At 32.4% G+C, this 23,704-nt stretch overlaps 2 long non-coding RNA genes across 16 annotated transcripts; both read right to left on the bottom strand.

Annotated features, from left to right (window-relative positions):
• Window positions 1–453: 453 nt before the first annotated feature.
• Window positions 454–5,621, bottom strand: LOC123884870. 2 transcript variants are annotated; one of them, XR_006800990.1, is made up of 3 exons: window positions 5,493–5,621; window positions 4,074–4,567; window positions 454–619 (listed from the first exon to the last, which is right to left on the bottom strand). It is a non-coding gene; the product is annotated as an uncharacterized LOC123884870 (long non-coding RNA). The 2 variants fall into 2 exon arrangements; XR_006800989.1 differs by having other exon boundaries at window positions 454–616.
• Window positions 5,611–21,809, bottom strand: LOC123884869. Of its 14 annotated transcripts, XR_006800982.1 has the most exons (12): window positions 21,616–21,767; window positions 21,419–21,517; window positions 20,360–20,449; window positions 17,084–17,101; window positions 16,911–16,999; window positions 15,950–16,230; window positions 10,497–10,546; window positions 10,192–10,416; window positions 9,826–9,951; window positions 9,414–9,721; window positions 8,887–9,070; window positions 7,415–8,304 (listed from the first exon to the last, which is right to left on the bottom strand). It is a non-coding gene; the product is annotated as an uncharacterized LOC123884869 (long non-coding RNA). The 14 variants fall into 14 exon arrangements; XR_006800983.1 differs by lacking the exons at window positions 7,415–8,304; window positions 10,192–10,416 and adding an exon at window positions 5,611–5,739 and having other exon boundaries at window positions 21,616–21,764; XR_006800980.1 differs by lacking the exon at window positions 10,192–10,416 and having other exon boundaries at window positions 10,497–10,666; window positions 21,616–21,765.
• Between the last annotated feature and the right edge of the window lie 1,895 nt (window positions 21,810–23,704).

The following is a 23,704-nucleotide window of genomic DNA, read 5'->3' as shown; positions in this document are numbered from 1 at the left end:
CTGAGTTTACATCACGGGTTGTGTGATTAAGAGGAAGTGAGAGGGGTCTCATATCTAGGAGTTCCTAGGTAGAAGTTAGCACGGGTAGTGGTTAAGTGAAGAGTTGTAAATGTGGGAGTTTGGCTCTGAATTAACACTATTATAGTGGATTTTCTTCCTGGATTGGTATCCCCCAGATTAAGTGTGTTTACACTGAACTAGGTTAACAAATAACCTGTGTTATTTACGTTATGCACTTTATTTAACTTTTCTATTGTGTTATGTACTGGTATAAGATGCATGATGTAGCATCTGTCATAGCATCTTTCCGCCAGCCTGCCAGAATTTCACACATATATATATATTATTTATAAAACCATAATAATATTATTTTTAATTAAAATTACAATATTAAAATCTTAAAGATTGTGTTTGTATACTAATGTGTACAAACATTTCAAAAAGTGCAACTATCAAACATAAATCTCTCAAATATTTGGTGTACAACAACAAGCCCCTTGTTGACAATGACCACCAAAACGAAAGCCCTTATCTTTACATTGAAGGGAACACCCATATGTGTTTACTGGACAAGTCCCCGTAAGAAAGCAAGTTCCTGAATTTGTCAAATCAGCTTCTGCTACAATCAATTAAACGTTATTTTAGAAATATCATCTAATATACAAGATATTGTCATTTCAAACCTATGATAGAAATTTTCAAAACAAAAATGCTTCTAAAACTCACAGCTTAAAACAGAAATATAAGAATTTAAATTACTGCAAAACATTTTATTTATAACACATCAAAATTTGGTGTACAGCAACAAATGCCCGAGCCAATAAAACAATTGCCACCAAAATGTAGCCCCTTGTTCTACAATAAGCAGAGCAATATAATAAAATGACTTATTTAGACAACTCCCCGAAATAAAACAATTTTCTTGATTTGTGAATTCAACTTATGTTACATTCAATTAAAAGTTATTATAAATATTTTCTAATGTACAAGACATTGTCATTTCAAACATATGATGATATAATTTTTCTTAAAAAAATGTTTCTAAAAAACAAACTTATAATAATCTAAAACACTGTTATCAAATTCTACAATTACAAGACATTTCATTGACAACATAACAAAATTTAGTGAAAGAATTGATTTATTACCAACAAATATCATTGAAGCAAGACACATAACTGCAATTGTAAAACATAGAAGATTGATGTGGATTGCCATTATACTTTGATAGGTTGAGAATTAAGCTGTTAGAATAGGCTATTTATAGTCACAAGAGAAGTTAATGTGTATTGCTTTTTCCTTTAAGGTCAAAAAAACATAATTACGGTCAATAAAATTTATTATATAATGAAAACGTTTGGTTGTATATACTCCCTCGGTTTCTTTTTCTTTGTCGTTTTAGAAAAAAATAATAATAAATTAAGAAAATATATTTTTGCACCTTATCTTCCTATTATACCCATATTTTAATTCATCAATAAATTCCATTTTTTTGCACACACTTTCTCTTTCCAAAAAAAACTGTAGTTTTTTTAAATATATAGCATTAATTTGTTTTATTGAAAAAGATAAGAGTATTTGATAATGTGTATAATAGACGAAATATAACCTTAAATTATTTAAACGACAAACAATTTGAAACAATTTTTTTCTTCTAAAACGACAAAGAAAAAGGAACGGAGGGAGTATATATTAGTAAAAATAATTATATACACGGTCAACGAGATTTATGATTTTACTATATATGCTATATTTTATTTTTTGACCCTTTCATAAAAAAAAATTGAAATGATTTTAATCAAAAAATTTGGTCCGTACATTGAAGATAACTCATGTTTATTCTTCATTTGTTTAATTAATTTTTATAGTAATGTTCAGTACAATACAAAAAACTTTTTTGCAAACATTTTAAAATTTTAACAAGTAATTAATTAAATATGAATTTTCGTGTTTTCGACGATGAATATTTTATATTTAATTCATTTTTTATTTAAAATATATAAATTTTTGTGGGAGGAATTCTATATGAAAATTTTGTTCTTCAGTGGACAGATGTGGGGCACGATGTCTACAAGAAAAAAAAAAAACACAAGTATAACTAGATCTAAAACTTGAGATCTTCAATTCTTTCACGTACTTGAAAACGTTCTGTTGAGTCTCTCTTTTTTTTTTTTTTTGGTTTTCACCCTCTGGTTCTTAGGGGAAGGCCCCCTAGTAGTCCAGAGTTCGGGGCAAGTTCTGGCATCAAGTGGTTCCAGTTCCCTCCCAAATGCAGTTGCGGGGGATCGAACCGTGGTTCTCCATACCAAGTTTAGCGTCAATCACCACTGAACCAACTAACATTTGGTTGTGTTGAGTCTCTTTATATAGTGGAGAAATAATTATATGGGCACATCCCCAAATAATTATTTCTTAGGCACACACATAAAATAGAAAAAATAAATGTTTAATAACTCAATCACATCATCTAGTATTAATTAATTACTTTATTTTTTATTTTAAAGCATGCATGTGTGCCCAACACCTATTATTTGGTGTTGTGACTAAACAAGTGTTCCTCTATATAGTGATGCAACTCTTGAGTCTTAAGGTATGCTTGAGTTTTGAGTTGCAAAAGATAAGATTTGTATTAAAACTAACTTTATCAAAAGATAATGTTTGTTTTAAATATTTCAAAGTTAGTTATGATTCCCAATCATATCTATAACAAACAAGCTTGATAACAAATCTTTTGATTACGGACAATCTTTAATTTCGTGTGTATGAGTTGTAACAGAAATGTGAGAGAAACATGCACAAGATAGACTTGTGTAAATCATTCAACCTGTAGTTGTGTCAAGATGTTGCACTCAAGCTAGAACATCTTGTCCCACATGTTGAACTAGCAGATTTGTACTACATCAAAAAATTAAAGAAAATTTTGTCAAAAAAAAAAAATTAACTTCGAAAAATTTATCTATTTTGACTAATTTTCTTTTCGAAAAAATACCTAGAAAATAAATTCTGAAGAAATAATTTTGTTTTTTAAAGAAATAAGAAGCCAAATAATTTTTTTTCCTGATGATTGTTTGTTTTTGCGCAGGTCTTTGAGGGCCAGTCATTATCCAAAGCTGGCAAAGAAAATGGTTGGAAGGAATAAAAAAAGCTACTTTTACATATGTTAAGGACGGAATTTGGAAGTGAAATAACTCTTTGAGGGGTCGTCATTATCCAAAGCCGACAAAGAAGTGATGATTAAATTGGTTTTACAAGCTATTTCGGCGTATGTTATGAGTATTTTTCTTATCGCATATACTATAGGACTGAAAAAGATTCAAAAATTGATTTTTTTTTTTTTGTTTTGATTGGGGCGTTGGTTAAAACCGTACAGGAATTCGATTGCTAGCTTGGGATTGTATGGCGTGTCCTAAATAAATTGAAGGTCAGGACTTTACAAATTTTCACCTATGACTATGGTTGTGATGAAAGTACAAAAGCAAGTATTTTCGTTATATCGTATCCACAGGGACTAGTGTGATATCGAACGGTGATTTGCAATTTCCATGATTTTAAGTGCGGGTTTTTGTATGATTTGTTTCAAAAACATAAAAGTGCGATCGATAAAAAGGATTTTAAAACTTTGGATAAAAAGAAGTTGTCGGGACTAGATTCGTTATTTCATTAGCATGTATCAATCAACCATCAATATATATATTTCATTCACCAATCATTATTATCACATATTACGCATCGAACGTATCCGTGTCCAGATTACGCCGTGAAATCTATTATATCTATTAACGTTCGATGTCTCGAATCATTAATCGACATAATAGCATTGAAGTGATTATTAAACTCAAAATCTATGTCTAAACCTTGAAGTTTAATAAGTGATTATCTTTACTCTTGATTTAAACAATATATGTCTATACCATTCAAATCTTAGAAATAAACGATTAAAACAAGATAACACTCATGATGATTGATAAATAAAACATATATATTGAGATTGAATCGACTACATGATCACAAAATAACTACATCTAATCCCAACAACAAAGAAATTTAGCTAGACATGGTAGAAATGAACTTACAAGAACAAGGAGTAAAAGGGATGAAGAACATCTCTTGATTTCTCAAGTGTATTGATGAATCCACCTTACAAAACTCCTCTAGAACTCTTAAACTAGTGTTTTTCACGTATATGAACTATTACAAAATGAGATGATATCAGAAAGTGGCTTCTGACTGCTATTTATAGATTTTCAAAACATAGCAGTTCGCTGAGCGAAATGATGTTCGCTAAGCGAACAGGTTACTTAGGCAAGAGATTTCTTGACACGTAGCAAAAATCCTGACTCATCATTTATTCGTTGAAGCTCGCTATCTCTCGCCATCAGACCATAACTCTCTGCCTTTGTTCGCTATCTCTCGCTAACCTTCGCTGAGCGAATGTTCATTTGTTGTTCTGCTCGCTGAGGCTCGCTGATCTTCGCCATGGACCCTTAACCCATTGGTTTCGTTCGCTGCAGCTCGCTGTGGCTTCGCTGAGCGAAGGCTTCAAAATCCTGCCTTTTTATAGCCATTCCTAACAAAATGTCTTGGGATTAATTTTTCTTTGATCAATGTTATATTTACATCAAAAAGGGGTTTTAATCAAAATTTCTTCATAAATGTATTGGTAAGTGCCCATAATTCATGATACTTTTTAACTAAAATTGGACACTTATCAGGATGCTAAGCAAAGATGAATTTTAATAAACAAGCCACAGACATAGTGGCTAAAATTTACAAGATGAGGTAATTTTCCGATACTCTCTTTTTTATTCACATCTAATAATCCTAGTTTTGTTTGATGTAGCCTTTGATTAATTGTTTCAGACCAGATTTTTGGGCTGAACCAAGTCTAATGTCACATATATTGGTCTATATTGACAAACCCTTCACAACCTCACATGGTATTCATTATTCTAACATTTACTTACACCTCAAGTTTATACTGATTTGGATGTCAGGGTGTCTTCTGTAGATGATGATTTGGCAGATGCTAACTAGGATTTTTTATGATGTGGAATTAACATATCCCAAGATGAAATTTCCTAGTTGTTTAACAATAATTTGAGAAACCAATTTTCCGATATACATGTTTTGAGCTTGTCTGCTGCAAGAATGTGATAATTAGCTTAGTGGTTGTAAAGTCTTTTTCTAAAGGGGCAACTGAGTTGGCATGAGTTTTTAAGCATGAAACAATACCATGTGACATCTCATTGGCCCTTGTCTCCAATCAAATAATAGCCCACAAGTAACACAGCCACACAATTTAGCAGAAAATTATTTCCACAAAGACTCCCAATATCTATCTATATATACTCGTCATGACATTCTCAAACAGCAAAACAAGTCATCTACAAAATACAAATTCAAATATTTCTTTCATACATAAGCTGTTGCATTCTTTATAAGTGTGTGTTGCAACTCATAATAAGTTAATAACAATATGGGATTTCACTTACCTGGTATTAGAAAGTCATCTTCAAAGGTTGTGGATGAAGTCCCAAAAGGCTATCTTGCGGTTTATGTCGGAGACAAAATGAAGCGGTTTGTGATTCCCATTTCATTCTTGAATCAACCTTCATTTCAAGAATTACTATGTCAAGCAGAAGAAGAATTTGGATACGATCATCCAATGGGTGGTCTAACAATTCCTTGCCGTGAAGATGCTTTCTTAGAACTCACTTCTCACTTCAAAGTTAAATTTCACTAAAGGAGAAATTATGACATAGGATTTAGTTAGTTGACACAAATTGTATAGCACAAACTTTCATTTTTCATTCTTTTGTAAGTAGAAATGACATCCAATTGAGATGATTATGAACAGAGAAATATTTGACTTTTTGATCAAATTTCAGAGAGTTTTTGTAAACATCTTATTTTTGCTCAAAACATTATATATATATATATATATATATATATATATATATATATATATATATATATATATATATATAAACAGCCAGATTTTTGCATAAATCCTCTTCGTTTTCTTTATGTTATTCCTGTTTATAACATCTTCTGTTCTAACCAACTCATAAAAATTATAATACCACATCACGAACCAACTCTTTCAAAACCTTAAATTGTTAACTGAAATCAAATAAATGGTTTTATATCATATATCTCTATTAACAGTTCAAACTTGATAAAGACATATAGATATTAATGTTTCACTGAAAATCAATCGCTAATGTGGATATTGTGGATTTAATGACTATTCCTAGACTTGGGTCAGTCACCTTTAGTCATACAATCAGCTTTGATACCAAATTGGGTCATGAGGAAATTTTGGAGGATCATCACAATGATCTAAGAGCAATCACATAAGTGGCTTAGACACCACATTTTCACCCAAAACCTCAAGACATCAGCAGGTATATGGGACACATTACTTATACGATGCTCAACATCCACTTTTTCATATTCATCAGAAGGTGGTAATAGAAGACCATAAAAAAGGCTGCAGATCCTTTGGATGTAAGCTTCGGCGTCATTCCAAATGCTAATGCAGGGTTAAGAGACATCGATAAACAGAGCATTGCGAACCAGAGTTAATGTGATGTAAAATTGGCAAATATTCCTCTTTCATGGAAAGAGTGAACAGGTCGCTTAGGAGCCATTGGACTCTTACTCACACTTGACATGCCAACATCCCATGGACCTCTAAAATAATTAATGCATCTCTAAATTGGCGGTATGAGAGCCAAAGCAAATATCTTCAAATGTTAATACTTATCTGCACATTACTACTAGTCATTGGTCTACTAGGACTAGGAGCATAAATTCAATTAATGGTTGCATGTTATAATGTCTTATGCAGTCAAAATCAATAGCTTTATTTGTCATAACAGCTTGCAGGGCTAGTACGTTGTGAGGAGCACGGAAAGTCCTTTTGATTGTACAGTATTCATCAACACCCCACTGTTTCCAACTGCACAAGTACTACCACACAACATATAATTTAATTGCTAACTGATCAGACATTGTTGTAAAAGTAATCACATGCATTGGCAGTTGGCAAGGACCCGACACGCTTTAATTCTCTAGTGAAGTTTTCCGATTCATTGGCTGTGAGGTTGACACTTATGATCTTGAAAACACTTTCATTTTCTCCAACTATGGAAGAGTTTTACACACAAGGTTTTACAGAGTGAGTAATAATTGAATGACCGTGTACATTTTTTATACACTGACAGTGCACAGTCATTAACCTCTTTATTTAACATTTTATTTATTTGATGAAATTGGTTATAAAAATAAGTTACTCTAATACATTGAGTAGCTGATAAAAGTGGTTCTTGTCTTGTTCATACCTTCTGCCAATAGCCAACAAACAATGTTGCTAAATTAATGATCATGAGCCATTATGAACCACATTGATAGCTCAGAAACAATGTTAGGAGAAAAGAAGAGAATCAATATAGAACACAAGATCATGAGCCATTATGAACCACAATTTATATTTTTATAAAACCAACCCCGTGAAATTTGCACAGAACTTCGCGGTCCTTGCCTCCCTAAGTAAGTATCAATAGTTGTTTAAGACATACCAAAAATTTGAATACCAGAACTCTTGCATGTACAGGTGGGGTAATATGTTGGTTTTATTTATAGAAGGTGGGACTTATATTATATACATTATCACATTTGGTCTTTGGAAAGACCTCTAGACAATCCCGTGTGATCCTGTACATGCTCTTGTCTCACTGTAGTTAGTTACTATGACCAATCCTAATTAGTATTGTACTATACTAGAGCTCTTCTTAACCAATCACTCAAGTAGCCAATGGTTTCTCAATATTCTTTTATCTATATATATTCATGGCTTCAAGCATATAGAACCAACATAAATCATTCACATCCTAAAGCATTCAAATTTCAAAAACTTGGTTATTGCTTAAAATAACAGTACCTCATCAATAGTCATTTGACATCATACAGTAATCATTACAAGGCTATGCTCTACCATTAAGCTATTTCCGCCAGCTACGGTAGTGGCGAAGCACTACTGAGCAATTAACTAACGTTATAAGCTATAATCATAAAGCCATCCACCATCTCTGGTTCTTCATTAAACATGTATACTCAGTTTTATTATTGCAATCCAACTTGGTTAAAAATGATAAAGTTATCATTAGTTACAATTAGTGGATTGAGTTCATTCATCCAATCCAGATCAACACTATCCTCCTCCAAAGAAATACTCTCCCATTCAACATTCATCGATTCTTTCGCCTCACAAATCAATTTATTGTGCAGTAAATAAATATCCTAAAACATGAAGGGAAAGAAAAACTAAGCTCAGTTTATTTGTTTAGCAAAATTTGTTAAAAGAAAAACAAGAAAAGAAGCAAAATGAGCTGCATAATGTTAACCATGACTCCGACACCAATTTCTCACTCTCTCAAACTCGTTATACCCCCTCTTTTCTTAGACCTTCCCGCTTATTAACAAAATTCTATTTTTGGTTAAAATCATAATAAAGTTCTTGGTGTATGGATAATGTACTCTGAAGAGTGCGTCACGCACAGGTGTCCTGACTAGTATCTAATAAAAAATAATACATGAATATCAATTATATTATTTGAAGTTGAAAATGAGATATTTCTCATCCAATAATTATATTATTTGCAGAAGAATGAAACATAGAAACAACAATTATGCAATGTAAATGTGATAAAATACACCAAGACCATATCTTATATGAAAACTGAGAGCTGAATTAGAAGATTCAATTATTAACTAGTGCCCTATCTGCGACTTTAATGTTTACCAAGCATGTGAAAACTTAAAACAATTTAATTCAAGTTATTTTCAATAACATTATCTTCAAGGAAAGGTTCACAAATTTACCTATCAGTGATTCTGTTTCTAGGTAAACCTCTAATTCTTGTGCTTCATTTTCCTATTGTAGAAGACTCTTGCCTGTAGTGTAAACGAGCTTTGGTGCTTCTTTATTAACTTAATGAACAGCACATAATTCACCCACAATAAGAGGAAACAACAGCTTTCCCTCAAGTTCAATGTTAGAGGGTCCCTGCAAGTATAAATAGAGTTGTTAATTACTTGCTTAGCTAGCTCTGCGGTCATAAAATTTGAATTATTTTCAAGTTTTGTTAATGAGATATACACTATTTAACTCAATGAATTATAGTTCCTGTAGTCAAGTTACAATTATGTTTCAACTTTCAACACATTTACATCAAGGTTTAGTTATGATGATATAAAATATAGACAAAAGCACGAGTAATTGAATGTTGATGAAATCTTCCATGTCATCAATGTATTCTTTTAACTGAAACGTGAAAAGGGAAACAGTGATAGATAAAATGTGGTAAAGTTGGAAAGAAAAGGGTTAATGTTGATAAAAATGTGTTTACCGATGTCAACTTGTTTAGAGTGTGCTATCAATGACAACAAAGTATGTTTCTAACAACATCTCAAGCTCTTCTATATTTTCTGCATTACATTCGCTACTTCTCATCCTCTTGTGTACACTCCTAGCAATGCTCAAGCTCTTATCAAGCCTTCTAAAATCAGGTGGTGTTGAAACAGGAGTGACTGATCTATATCCAAGCATAAACTGATCTCCATCAAATGACAGTCATATCCGTCTTTTCTTCTCCGTAAGGTACATTTCAGCCATATCACCGTCATCATCCATAACTTGCTTTATTTCGACTCTAACCTGAATATATAAATACACGTCCATAATATTGGCTCGGCAAACATGGTACCTATCAATTGTCATTTTCAACCGTTAAGAAATAATAACCATAAAATGAACATCACCTTCTGAACCCTCCTAGTAAGGGCAACAAGTCTGCTTTTCTACGAACGAGCGCGTTCCAAATTTAGAGTACATACTGATCTTCGATGTCAGTTCATCCAGCAACGGATAAGCCTCAATTTCCAACTCTGCTTCATTTTGCAAATGGAATAGAGAATGTTACAGACTAATTTATAAAAACAAATAAACAGGAATATTAAGAGAAATATCCTAAGCAAGCATATGGATAAAAAATTCTGTAGACACATAATGACAGAATTTTGTACATTAGCACATTTTCATATGATTTCTTGTCCCACCCTTCTTTTTCTATATATATATATTAATGAAGGCCATACTACTGTTGCCTTCAAACCTTTCCATCATACCACAGTAGGTATATATAGCCTCCATGGTTGATGAACTTGGCATAAAATAAACTTGGTTCTCTAATATGTAATAAATATTGTCAATCTACTGTTGAACCGTTAATTGATGTTTCCCACACTTCACCGCAGTAAACATAGCAAGAAGCAATTCCCTCGGAGATGCACAGGTTCACATTTCTATATGTTTTTGTCTCTAATTTCCTCGAACTTCTAGGTAAGAAACACCTAGTGAAATTTTCAACCAACAAACCACATAAGCTATATTATATATAAATATAAAATTGCAATCATGAACTTCTACTAACCTGGGTGTCAAGAAATGTGCATGCCGCCTCCAAAAAAAACTTCAAGAGCTCTGAATTCAGAAGGTAAATAATCACGGGAAGTGGTGCTGTATAAATTTTCAAAATTCCTACCGTCTTTCCTTTGGTTCATGTCAGAATGGTCTGATTGCCAGACCTCGCCTATCTTTGCTCTAAATAATAAATAGTGACCCAATTCATGAAAAATTCATTACCAATTTGGAATAGCCAAAGCATAGTCTAATAATATAAGGATTTTAGTATATTCAATAAACCGTTGATGATTGAAAAATATTAAATTGAAAGTTACTTTACACAAGAGACATTTAACTTACAATAGAAAAAACTAATTCCTTAAGTAATAACATGAATGGTAAAAACAAGGATAAGACAATCAGATTTAAACCATGCATTTTCTGCCTCTAATGAGCCATTGACTTCTTTTTGGCCTAATCAACCTAACCTGATAATGATTTATATTGAAATTTCAGATGTGCCAGAAAGAAAGGATTTTATAGTTAATTATAGTAAGAAAAAAATACAAGAATTAATCGCATGCCATTGCGAACTGTGCACTTGTGGAAGACATACACTGAGAGGGAGAGGGCTTCAGAAGAAATAGAAGTGCTGTCTAAAGGTTATACATGAGATAGCGTTATATTTTATTGGTGAGCATTGTCCAGGAAGATACTTTAGATAGCGCTTTCTAAGGTGAAACATATATTTTCTTCGGATTTAATATTTTTTTACTAGATACATACTAAAAGGTTAGGACTTTAGACAGCGCGTTTGAAAATAAGCGTTATTAAAGAGGCGTTGTTATTTCTCCACTTTGGTGTAGTGTAAACATTATGATGAATGATATTATGTGCTCATGTAATAGTTTTTCAATTACTTATTGTGTAGAGTTAGTAAATTTTATTTTTAATTCGTAATGAAAGTATGTACTACAATTGTTCTTAACTTATAAAATCATGGATTTACACTAATTATTTTAGTGACTATCACTCAAGATGTCAGACAATTTTAGGAACCGCAATCCAAGTGCAAGTGACTTAAATGCCGAAAGAAGAAAAATAGTATTGGCTCTACCTGCAAGCAATGCGCCAGGAAATGATAGTTGCGAAAGAGGTCCTAATATGTCGCCCCAATGAAGAGAGGTAGATTTACCAAAGTGGAGAAATCAGGGCAGACGACGCCCATATTCTCGTAGACCAAGAAGAAATATACAAAATCTGCTACAAATAATTGTGGAGGACCGAAATCACGATACTAATTGTTTAGTTTGTGGAGAAGGAGAATTTATCGGTTGTGCTAACTGCCCCTTCACTTATCATACTTCTTGTGTCGAGAAGCAGGTAATTGATTTTATTTTTATTTTTAGTTTGTTTTGCAACATATATTGATGTATTTGTTGAAGTTGCACATAAATACATACAGAGTAACTAATGAATTATTTGTTTTCTTTTTTATAGAATATATTGCAGAGGGATACCTCCACGAAATTGTTATGTCCGTATTGCATATGCAAATATTGTGAAGTCATTAATCAATATTTAGTCATGTGCTGCCAATGCCACAAGAAGTGTAAGCTTTCTTTAATGGTTAAAACATTTCAAATTGGCAACATGTGTTGAACCTTTTGTGAATTTGAACCCAAGGTTCAACACATGTTGCTAATTTGAAATGTGACTAAATATTGATTAATGTCTCAACAATATTTGCATATGCAATAAGGACATAACAATTTTGTGGAGGTATCCCCCTGCAATATACACTATAAAAAGGAAACATAATTCATTAGTTACTGTGTATTTATTTATGTGCAACTTCAAAAATACATCAATCTACGTTGCAAAACAAACTAAAATAAAATCATTCAATAACCTGTTTATCGACACAAAAAGTATGATAAGTGGAGGGGCAATTAACACCGTTGATAAATTCTCCTTCTCCACCATCTCCACAAACTAAGCAATTAGTATTGTGATTTCGGTCCTCCGCAATTATTTGTAGCAGATTTTGTATATTTCTTCTTGGTCTACGAGAATATGGGCGTCGACTTCCCTGATTTTCCCACTTTGGAAAATCAACCTCTCTTCGTTGAGGCAACATATTATTAGGACCTCTTCCACAACAATCATTTCCAGGCGCATTGCTTCCAGATAGAGCCAATACTATTTTTCTTCTTTCCGCATTTGAGTCACTTGAACTTTGATTGCGGTTCCTAAAATTGTCTGACATATTGAGTGGTAGTCACTGAAATAGCTGTGATAAAATTCTTAAGTAGTGTAAATTCATGATTGTATAAGTTAAGAACAATTGCAGTACATACTTTCATTACTCATGAAATTAGAATTTACTAACACTGCATAAGAAGTAATTGAAAAACTATTACATGAGCACATAATATGCTTTTTCATAGTTTTTGGACTACTGAAAATGCTTACTCTAGTAATTCAAAAATGCTAACCAAATTGGAATTTGTTTAGCCAAACTGTAAGGTCGTGTTCCTTCATGCATTCCAGTAAATATGAAAAATAAAAAGTGTTGGTACCAAGTCTTGGTACTAGTGAATTTTTATTATTTGACTGACTGAATCAGTGAAATAAAAATGAGAAAGAAATGGTCCAAAAAGAAAAAAATATAATAAAAACATAGGGCCAAATACATATATAAGACATCCACTGTAATGATTTATAAGTCAGAAAAATTCAAAATCAAATAGGTCACAACAGCTAGATCAATATTGGAACAAATCTTAAAATTTGTAAATTAATGCAAAACAACTAATGCAGCTTCCAAATACATAAATAATATTGTTAATAAGGCCATTCAGTTCAATATAAATACACTAGCCTACCATTACCTTTTCCCATTACTTTAGGGTTTGCAATTTCAGACCAATTTCAACTTTTAGCCAATAGCTCACTGCTAGAAACGCGAACCTAGTCGGAGAAGACAGACTACTCAAGTCTAAACGCGTTGTCTGGTGACTCGCTCTTCTGGTACGTATTTTTTCATTCTTGTTATTAGATCAATTCTTTCATTAAATTATTCACTGCATATTTTCAAAAAAAAATTCCAACTCTACGCAGTATTTCATATATTTAAATTTGCTTTTTCAGTTGTCGCTGCTCAAACATCAAAGGAGTCCAAATAATCTACAAGTGAGAAACATAAGGCGAAGATCTGGTTCCAAAATTGACGGTATGTTTGCTCATTTTTAGAAATTTATGAAATAGTTGAGATTTTAATATGCATTTAATAATTACCACTTCCCCCATCAGGGAGAAGTGTTCGGATCTCTTCGATTGAAATGTGAATTGTGTAGATGGCAACCTCATTATGTATTTGGAAGCTTCATTATTTGTTATGCTTGATTAATGCTTCATTATTTGTTCTACTTGATTTTGAAATTTTAAGACTTAGACTTCATTAAAGTGGATTGTTAGTGTGTGTGTGTATTTGGTGCTTAATTGCTTGAATTTTATTTGTCATGGATAATATCTTTCCTCATCAATCATTTTTGTTTCATCAATTCATAGTCACTTGAAGAAAGAACATAGGTTTATTTGTAACAGCTAGTTTTTGTGAAGAATCTTATAGATGAAAGTTTTTGACAGATATAAACTAATTCTGTTTATCAGACAATTCAAATTATACATTAACTAAATCAACTTAATAACACTAATTTTGACCAGACAATCGGAATCAATAACTGCATCACACAATTATCGTAGAGAATCCAATTCCAATTTCAAACTGCTAATGAATGTTTGTGCAAATGTTTCTTATACAAAAATGATTTTTTACGCTAGCTATATAATGTTTTGTCGCAAATATTTTGACAAATAAAATTGCTATTGTATGATCCAAACTTTCAGGGACAACACCAAAGAAGATTGCCTATAATCTTAGGGACCGCGGCCAAAGAACATGCTATGAAGATTTAAGTGATTCTGAAATTGAGTTGCACGTGAGTTTTGACAATGAAAGAGCAGATGATAATAAATTGGTAAACTCAACTAATTTGCAGAACTCAAAAGCAGATTCTATTGACAACAGAATTGTTGTATTAGCTTTAGAAGCAATGAAGACGGCTGACAACACAACTTCGGAAGCTCAAAGAGCAATGAAGACTGAAATGGCGAAAACTAATACAAATATGAAGACTGAAAGGGTGGAACCTAATACAGATCTTCTGAAGACTGAAATGGTGGAACCTGATACAAATCTGAATGCAGCAGGAACAGAAACAAGTAACATATCCGGGGGAAACTCAACAACAGGTGAGGAAAATGTTGCAAGGGAGAGTGGTGCTCAAAGTGAGATTCAGATTGGCCAGGAATCACCAAAGAGAGTCCCAATACTTCCAGACTTGAATTTGGAGCCGCGTCAGGATGACATTTAAAAGAAATGTAAGGGATCCTTAGTATAAATGGTGAATATGTGTTAAGAAGGGATCCTTGGTACTATGTAGAGTTGTGGCTTAACAGTTTCTATGTGTTTTTCTCTTTCCGTGGAGATTTATGTTGTTGTTTCAAAAACAAACTTCTCAGGTTGTTAAATTATACTTTGTTTGAGACTCGTGCTTATTTTGCTAAATCTAATAATTATGAATTATTTATATTTTTCATCAGTGGCATATTTATTTAAGTATGAACGCAGTTTTGTCTTTGTAAATTTGACTTCTCGTCATATAGGTTGCTTTTGTTCATACCCTTGTTTGGCATCATCAACTTTAGAATTTTATTACAGAATTGTGTGTTTGTTTCATGCAATTTCAGAATTTGTTCATGAAAAAGAGCAAAGAACATTTACACGACAAATATATCTAATCATAGGAGTTGTTTTTTCTTTCCCAAGGGAAGATGGAAATCACGACAAATCCTTCATTCGAGTAATGAGTAATGACAATTCACAATAGCAAGCAAACAAAACGATAACAGCCTACACATGGGTTGAATCTAACGGAAGGGAAGGGACTAGACTCCCACAACGTAGCAAGCCAAAATTTGAATCTCGTTGCAATAAATGTTCACATTTAGTGTCTGATAGTGCCTAAAAAGAATAACGCGCAAAAAAATTTGATTGAACACTAAAGAGAAATTACTAAGTTTAACAGGTGAATGCTGCAACAAAGAGCATCAATATGGTTTTGATCGGTGCAGTGAAGGGACAATCTGCTACCTTAATAGTATTTGTGCAACACAAACCTATAAAATACAACAGCAAAAAGAAAGTCTTATCCCACTAAGTGGGATCGACATAGATCTTTTGTAATAGCCTAATTAGATAGTACTTGGCAATAAATCAGACCCATTCATGATACAATAATGAAATCAACCAAATTTCAGCACACAAACAAATCAAATTTCATGCTTATATTCATCAATACAATAAAGCATCATTAAGATCAAAGTAATAGAAAATTGAAACCAAAAACTATGTACCTTTGTTAAAATGAAGTCCACTAGCTTGCATTGATGCTTCCTCAAACGGTTCCTTTTAATTAAAATTTTAAAGTAGCAACAATATTACCTATAAAAGAAAACGTGACAAAATATAAGTGGATATAAAATTCAAGATTAAGATTGGTCAAATTGAGAAAATATAAGTTGAGATGAAAATATAAGTGAGGAAAATGTTTCAGGGGAGCGGTGCTCAAATTGAGATTCAGATTGGTCACGAATCACCAAAGAGAGTCCTAATACTCCCTGACTTGAATTTGGACCTGCGTCAGGAAGAGATCTAGAATAAATGGAAGGGATCCATTCCTGAGTACAAATGGTGAATGTGAGTCTAAAATTTGGTATTATGCATACTTGTGGTTGAACTGTTTCTATGTGTTTTTTCTCTTTCCATAGAGATTTAAATTATACTTTATTTGAGACTCATGTTTATTTTGTTGTATCCAATAATTATAAACTGTTTATATTATTTATCAGTAGCATTTTTATTTTCAACTAAAAAAATAACGCGCCAAAACTATATTTTGTTCGCATTTAGTGTCCAATAGTGCCTAAAAAAATAACGCGCCAAAAACTTAGCTTGAACACTAATTTCCATAGGTGAATGCTGCAATAAAGAGATTCACCTATGGGAATTAGTAATATCTCTCTTTAGTGTTCAAGCTAAGTTTGGCGCGTTATTTTTTAGTAGAAAAAAAAATGCCACTGATAAAAAAAACTACTTTTTTTGCACAATATGTTGCTATTACATTATTTATGCAACACAAACCTAGAAAATACAACTACAAGTCTACAACAACAAGAACAAGCAAGCAAACCTTATTGTAATAACCTAATTATGTACTTAATGATAAATCAGATCGATTCATGATACAATAATGAGATCAACCAAATTTCAGCACACAAACAAAGTAATAGAAAATTGAAACCAAAATCAATATACTTTTGTTTAAATTGAAGTCCACTAGCTTGCATTGATGCTTCGTGAAATGGTTCCTTTTAATTAAAATTTTAAAGTAGTATGGATTTTACCTATGAAAGAAAAAGAACGAAAATATAAGTGGAGATTAAATTGAAGATTGATTATGAGAATACATAGCGTTGGATAGTGTTTACCGTCATCAGGTATGGTGGCTGGTCTATCACCGGCAGCGAAAAATGGTTGCCATGGCAGATTCCGCCGAAAAGTGGAAAGCAGCTCGGTCGGTGAAAATGATTAGTTATATGTACAACTTTAGGGTATGCTTGGTTCGGGGGTTTCGGAGGGAATGAGAGGTAATATTTTAAATTTTGTGTGTTTGGTTCAATATTTTAGAGGGTAAAAAAGAAAGGGTGATGCTAAACAGTGCCCCGAAGCAATTGTTAAGCATACAAAAAAAAGAAATAAAAGAAGTATGTTATTCAAACACAATTTTGAGACACAAAATTGACACATATGTAGATTTAAAATACCTCCGCTCCCTTCCTTTTTTGTTGGTGTTGTCGGCGACAAATACAAATGTGGATTTTAATAGTTATTTTCTTATAAAAAAGAAATTCTTTTCAATTTAAAAAAATATTCAATACACTTTTATTTTATTTTTCTGCATAAATCGAATATCTCTGCGCGCAACTGCATAGACTAATCCTCCCTCAAACCTTACGTAATTAATTTAACATTGTAATTTCAAAACATTTTTAGTCCCGTTTGTTTTAGATTCTATTTTGTTTAAAATAGAAGTTAGAATTTGCTTCCGGTGATTTGAGTGGCTTGTATTTGTGTTATTTGGAAGAAGCTAAAATTTGTTTCATGAATTGGTGATTTGAAGGTTCATCTTACCAGGATTGAATTGTGATGACGTCTAATTTAATTTATGTGTCAAGTGTCACATTTGTCTTAAATTATGGTGTATCACACACACTCTGTGTTTGTCTCAAATTTTTCCTAGATATGTTCATGAATAAGACAGTACAAAGTATTATGAGATGTTTAAACTTCAAAAAAAAATTCTCAATATATACTTACCCTAAGAAAGATATATATCCAGAATTGATATCGTATCTAACAAGAATGGAAAAATATGTACTAGAAGAGTGAGTCATCAGACAACACGTTTAGACTCAAGTAGTCTATCTTCTCCGACTAGGATCGTGTTTCTAGCAGTGAGCTATTCGCTAAAAGTTGAAATTGGTCTGAAATTGCAAACCCTAAGGCAATTGGAAAAGGTATTGGTAGTATTTAAATTGAACTGAATGGCCTTAATAACAAAATTATTTACGGCTTCATTAGTTGTTTTGTCGATTAATTTACAAATTTTAAGATTTGTTCCAATATTGATCTAGCCTTTATGACCTATTTGATTTTGAAGTTTTCTAGCTTATAAATCATTACAGTGGATGTCTTATATTTGTATTTGGCCCTATGTTATTCTTATAATTTCTTCTTTCTGGACCATTTCTTTCTCATTTGATCATTTTTTTTTATTTCACGAGTTCAGTCAGTCATCCAAACCCAGTAACACCTGATTCCAACTAGTGACTCTAGTGTTAATAAACAAGAAATACAAATAAAAATGGCAGTATAGTAATTTAGTGTTGAGGGGGTATTTAAGAACAAACCACTCACTTTGCCCTTCATTCTCCATAACCATTTACAGAAAACAAAATCAAACTCTCTCACCTCTCTCTTTCGTTCCACCACCATCAGCCCAAACCCATATCACATTCCATATAACTCAGCATCAATCTTGCATGCAATTGAAGAAATAGATTCATAACAACAGCTAGCGTTAAGTGCCTTTGTTGGTTTGGAGGAAAAAATAAGCAACCCTAATTTGTCAGCGCATTCACTCATCAATTTAACTGCTGGTAAGCATGCATGAGACACAGAAACATCCCAATTCAAACTCAATAAGTGTTGAATGTTTTTAACCAAATTGTGCCCCATAAAGGCTTCTCGGCCTACTTATTTGAGTAACCTAGGCAACTACAATCGAATCACCATTCAAATTTATTGAATAAACTAAACAATTTTAGCTTCTGCAATCTAAATGCAAAAGATTCAAATATCGAAAGAATAAAAGTAGTATTGGCTCTACCTGCAAGAAATGCGTCAGGAAATAATGGTTGCGATAGAGGAAGGGGTATAATGCAATAGATTCATTATGTTTTCCTTATTAGTCTTGTGAGTTCTTATACTGCTAATGTTCATGTAACCAGTTGAGCTAGAGCAGCAAACATTTTGCGATCTTAAAGTTTCGAATAAGACAAAATACTTTGTTGCTTTCAAGGTATTCTTTTAAATCTCCTTATTGCTATTGTATGATCCAAACTTTCAGGGACAACACCAAAGAAGATTGCCTATAATCTTAGGGACAACAGCCAAAGAACATGCTATGAAGATTTAAGTGGTTCTGAAATTGACTTGCACGTGAGTTTTTACAATGAAAGAGCAAATGATAATAAATTGGTAGACTCAACACATATTTGCATAACTCAAAAGCAGATTCAACTATTGACAACAAAATTGTTGTATTAGCTTTAGAAGCAATGAAGACGGCTGACAACACAACTTCGGTGCTCAAAGAGCAATGAATACTGAAATGGCGGAACCTGATACAAATATGATGAAGACTGAAATGGTGGAACCTGATACAATTGTAAATGCAGCAAGAACAAAAACAAGTAACATATCCAGTGGAAACTCAACAACAGTTGAGGAAAATGTTCAGGGGAGAGTGGTGCTCAAAGTGAGATTCAAATTGGCCAGGAATCACCAAAGAGAGTCCCAATGCTTCCGGACTTGAATTTGGAGCCGCGTCAGGAAGACATGTAAAAGAAATGGAAGGGGTCCTTAGTATAAATGGTGAATTTGTGTTTGGAAGGGATCTTTGGTACTATGTAGAGTAGTGGCTGAACAGTTTCTATGTGTTTTTCTCTTTCCGTGGAGATTTATGTCGTTGTTTCAAAAACAAACTTCTTAGGTTGTTAAATTACACTTTGTTTGAGACTCGTGCTTATTTGCTAAATCTAATAATTATGAATTATTTATATTATTCATCAGTGGCATTTTTTTTTAAGTATGAACACAGTTTTGTCTTTGTAAATTTGGCTTCTTGTCATATAGGTTGCTTCTGTTCATACCCTTGTTTGGCTGCATCAACTTTAGAATTTTATTACATTGAATTGTGTGTTTGTTTCATGAAAAAGAGCAAAGAACATTTACACGACAAATATATCTCATCATAGGAGTTGTTTTTTCTTTCCCAAAGGAAGATTGAAATCATGACAAATCCTTCATTCAAGTAATGATAGTGCACAATAGCAAGCAAACTAAACATTAACAATACAATCAATACAATACAGCATCATTAAGATCAAAGTAATAGAAAATTGAAACAAAAAACCATGTACCTTTCTTAAAATTGAAGTCCACTAGCTTGCATTGATGCTTCCTAAAACGGTTCCTTTTAATTAAAATTTTAAAGTAGTAACAAATATTACCTATAAAAGAAAATGAGAGAAAATATAAGTGGAGATGAAATTCAAGATTAAGATTGGTCAAATTGAGAAAATATAAGTGAAGATGAAAATATAAGTGAGGAAAATGTTGCTGGGGAGTGGTGCTCAAGTTGAGATTTAGATTGGTCAGGAATCACCAAAGAGAGTCCCAATATCCCTGACTTGAATTTGGAGCCGCGTCAGAAAACATCTAGAATAAATGGAAGGGATGCTTAGGACAAATGGTGAATGTGAGTCTAGCATTTGGTACTATGCATAGTTGTGGTTGAAGTGTTTCTATGTGTTTTTCTCTTTCCGTGTAGAGATTTAAAAAATTACGCGCCAAAATTTGGTACTATGTGTTTTTCTCTTTCCGTAGAGATTTAAAATAGCGCGCCATAATTATACTTTGTGTCCAATAGTGCTAAAAAAATTACACGCCAAAAATGTAGCTTGAACACTAAATAGAAATTACTAATTTCCATAGGTGAATGCTGCAACAAAGAGCATCAATGTGTTTTTCTCTTTCCGTAGAGATTTAAAATAGCGTGCCATAATTATACTTTGTGTCCAATAGTGCTAAAAAAATTACGCGCCAAAAATGTAGCTTGAACACTAAATAGAAATTACTAATTTCCACAGGTGAATGCTGCAACAAAGAGCATCAATGTGATTTGATCGATGCAACGAAGGCACAATCTGCTGCCTTTACAGTATTTGTGCAACACAAACCTAGAAAATACAACTACAACTACAACTACAACTACAACAACAAGAACAAGAACATACCTAGAAAATACAACAACAACAACAACAAGCAAGCAAACCTTATTGTAATAACCTAACTATGAGATCAACCAAATTTCAGCACACAAACAAATCAAATTTCAAGCTTATATTCAGTCAATACAATACAACATCATTAAAATTAAAGTAACAGAAAATTGAAACCAAAGTCCAAATTCAATGTACCTTTGTTAAAATTGAAGTCTACTAGCTTGCATTGATGCTTCCTCAAGTTGTTCCTTTTAATTAGATCCATAATTAAAATTTAAGTAGTATCAATTTTACCTATGAAAGAAAAAGAACGAAAATATATAAGTGGAGTTGAAATTCAAGATTGATGATGATGATAATGATAAGAATACATAGCGTTGATTGGTGTTTACCGTCAGGTCTGGTGGCTAGTCTATCACCGGCGGCGAAAAATGGCTTTCATGGCAGATCCAGCACCGAGAAGAGGGGGGACCAAGCTTAAACCCTCAACAATTGTTGTGCACCGTAGGTGTAATTTTTTTAAAAAAAAAAGTGGGATACAAAAAGGGGATCAAGCCTAAACCCTCAACAAAGGAAATAAAACAACTAACATAGGATATGTATGCAATTAATATGTTTATATAAGTTAATAATTTATCATGTTTGAAAAAATACAAAAATGGAATTTAAATTTTTTATTTATTTTTTAATCAATACATTGAATCTAATTAATATTGTGTAATAAATTAATACATTGAATCTAATTAATTTTTTATTTATTTTTTAATCAATACATTGAATCTAATTTAAATTTTTTATTTATTTTATAAGATACAGTAATAAATTAATATATTTGCGTGAGTTAAGAATTTAGCATGTTTGAGAAAAATACAAAAATTGATTTTTTTTTTTTTAATCTTTAATACATTGAATCTTATGAGTATTATGAGATTATAAGATAAGATATGTATGAAATTTTGGATTTTTAACCCTTTACTTTGTTTGGATTTGTCCAATTTATAACATTTCTTTCATTTGTTTTGCTTTTTACTTATTTTTTGTATCTTGACATTTTCTTATCATCTAGATTTTGCACACTTTAAAAATATTGTGCACCGTCGGTGTAATTATTTTTTACACACACATTCAATGACTTGTTGCCACATCATTTAATGAATGTGACACATCATGTGTTTTTAATGACCATACATGATGTGTCGGTATATTATTGAACGCAGTGCAAAATAACTTTACACCGACAGTGCATATAAATTAAATTCTTTTTTGTTGATATATGACTTTATTCAATCAAAAATGATTTTATATAATTAATTTTGTGATTATTCTCGAAAGATTTTTAATCATTACATATATATAGTACAACTATTTCTTATACAAAATACATATTTTAGTTTTTAAAAAAAAAAAAATCTTTTTAATACTCAGCAATTTTAAAACATTTTTAGTCCCGTTTGTTTTAAAACATTTTTAAAACAATTTTAAATACATATTACCCTTTTTATTATGCTTACACATTTAACTATATTTTTTATAATAATTTTTCAATTAGATGATAAATTTTTTATGTTTTTAAATGATATTAATTTTACAAAAATGACATATATTTTTTCGATAATGGGTCGGCCCGAAACCCAATGGGCTAGCCCGACATAGCCCAATTTTTATTTGGGCTACATAGACTTGGGCCAAAAAGGACCGGCTTCATTTGGGCTAGGTTTTTTGCGGCCCGATTCCTCCAAGCCTGTGAGCTAATGGGCCGGCCCTACAGTCTGCCATTTTTTACATCTCTAGATATGAGTGGCTTGTATTTGTGTTTAAAAAATAAGTTAGAATTTGCTTCCTAACTAGTGTCTCATGAGCAGGTGATTTGGAGGTTCATCTCGTGTATCTTGAATTATGATGATGTCCAATTTTATATATGTCTAGTGTCTCATCTGCCTTGAAATATGGTGTGTCTCACCCAATGTTTATCTCAAGTTTTCCCTAGATATGTTCATGAATAAGAATACAAAGTTCGTCAAAAAAAATAATACAAAGTATTAAGAGATATCTAATTCACATTTTTTTTTCTCAATATATACTTACCCAAAAAGGATGTCCATCGTGGCAAATTGTTTCCTCAACCAGTGACAATACATATGATAATAGTATCCCATGTCGGTGTTCACTTTTTGAGGTGGTTTGCGAGCTGAGACTGTTCTACCGGTTGCTGCCGCGTGTGTTGGCTTTGTCGTCGTCTGAATTGTAGGGTGTCTTCGAGCTGAGACTTGTCGGCCTAGGTTCTCATTCTACCGTTGTCTCATCAACTTTTAGTCGGAAGGAGCTGTTTTTTGGATTCTTATGGGCCGGTCACTTTTGATTCGAGATTGGGAGTTAGCATCGATCTAGTGGCAACTTTGGGGTTGGGTTGGTGTCTTTGGGTTTAGGAGGTGGAGCTTTTAGGTGGATTTTGTTTTGGTGTTTATTTATGGCATTCCGCAC

This window comes from Trifolium pratense, linkage group LG5 (assembly GCF_020283565.1).
Source record: "Trifolium pratense cultivar HEN17-A07 linkage group LG5, ARS_RC_1.1, whole genome shotgun sequence".
NCBI lineage: Eukaryota > Viridiplantae > Streptophyta > Magnoliopsida > Fabales > Fabaceae > Trifolium > Trifolium pratense.
Note: the sequence above shows the minus strand (reverse complement) of the source record. Positions and strands in the feature narration are given on the sequence as shown.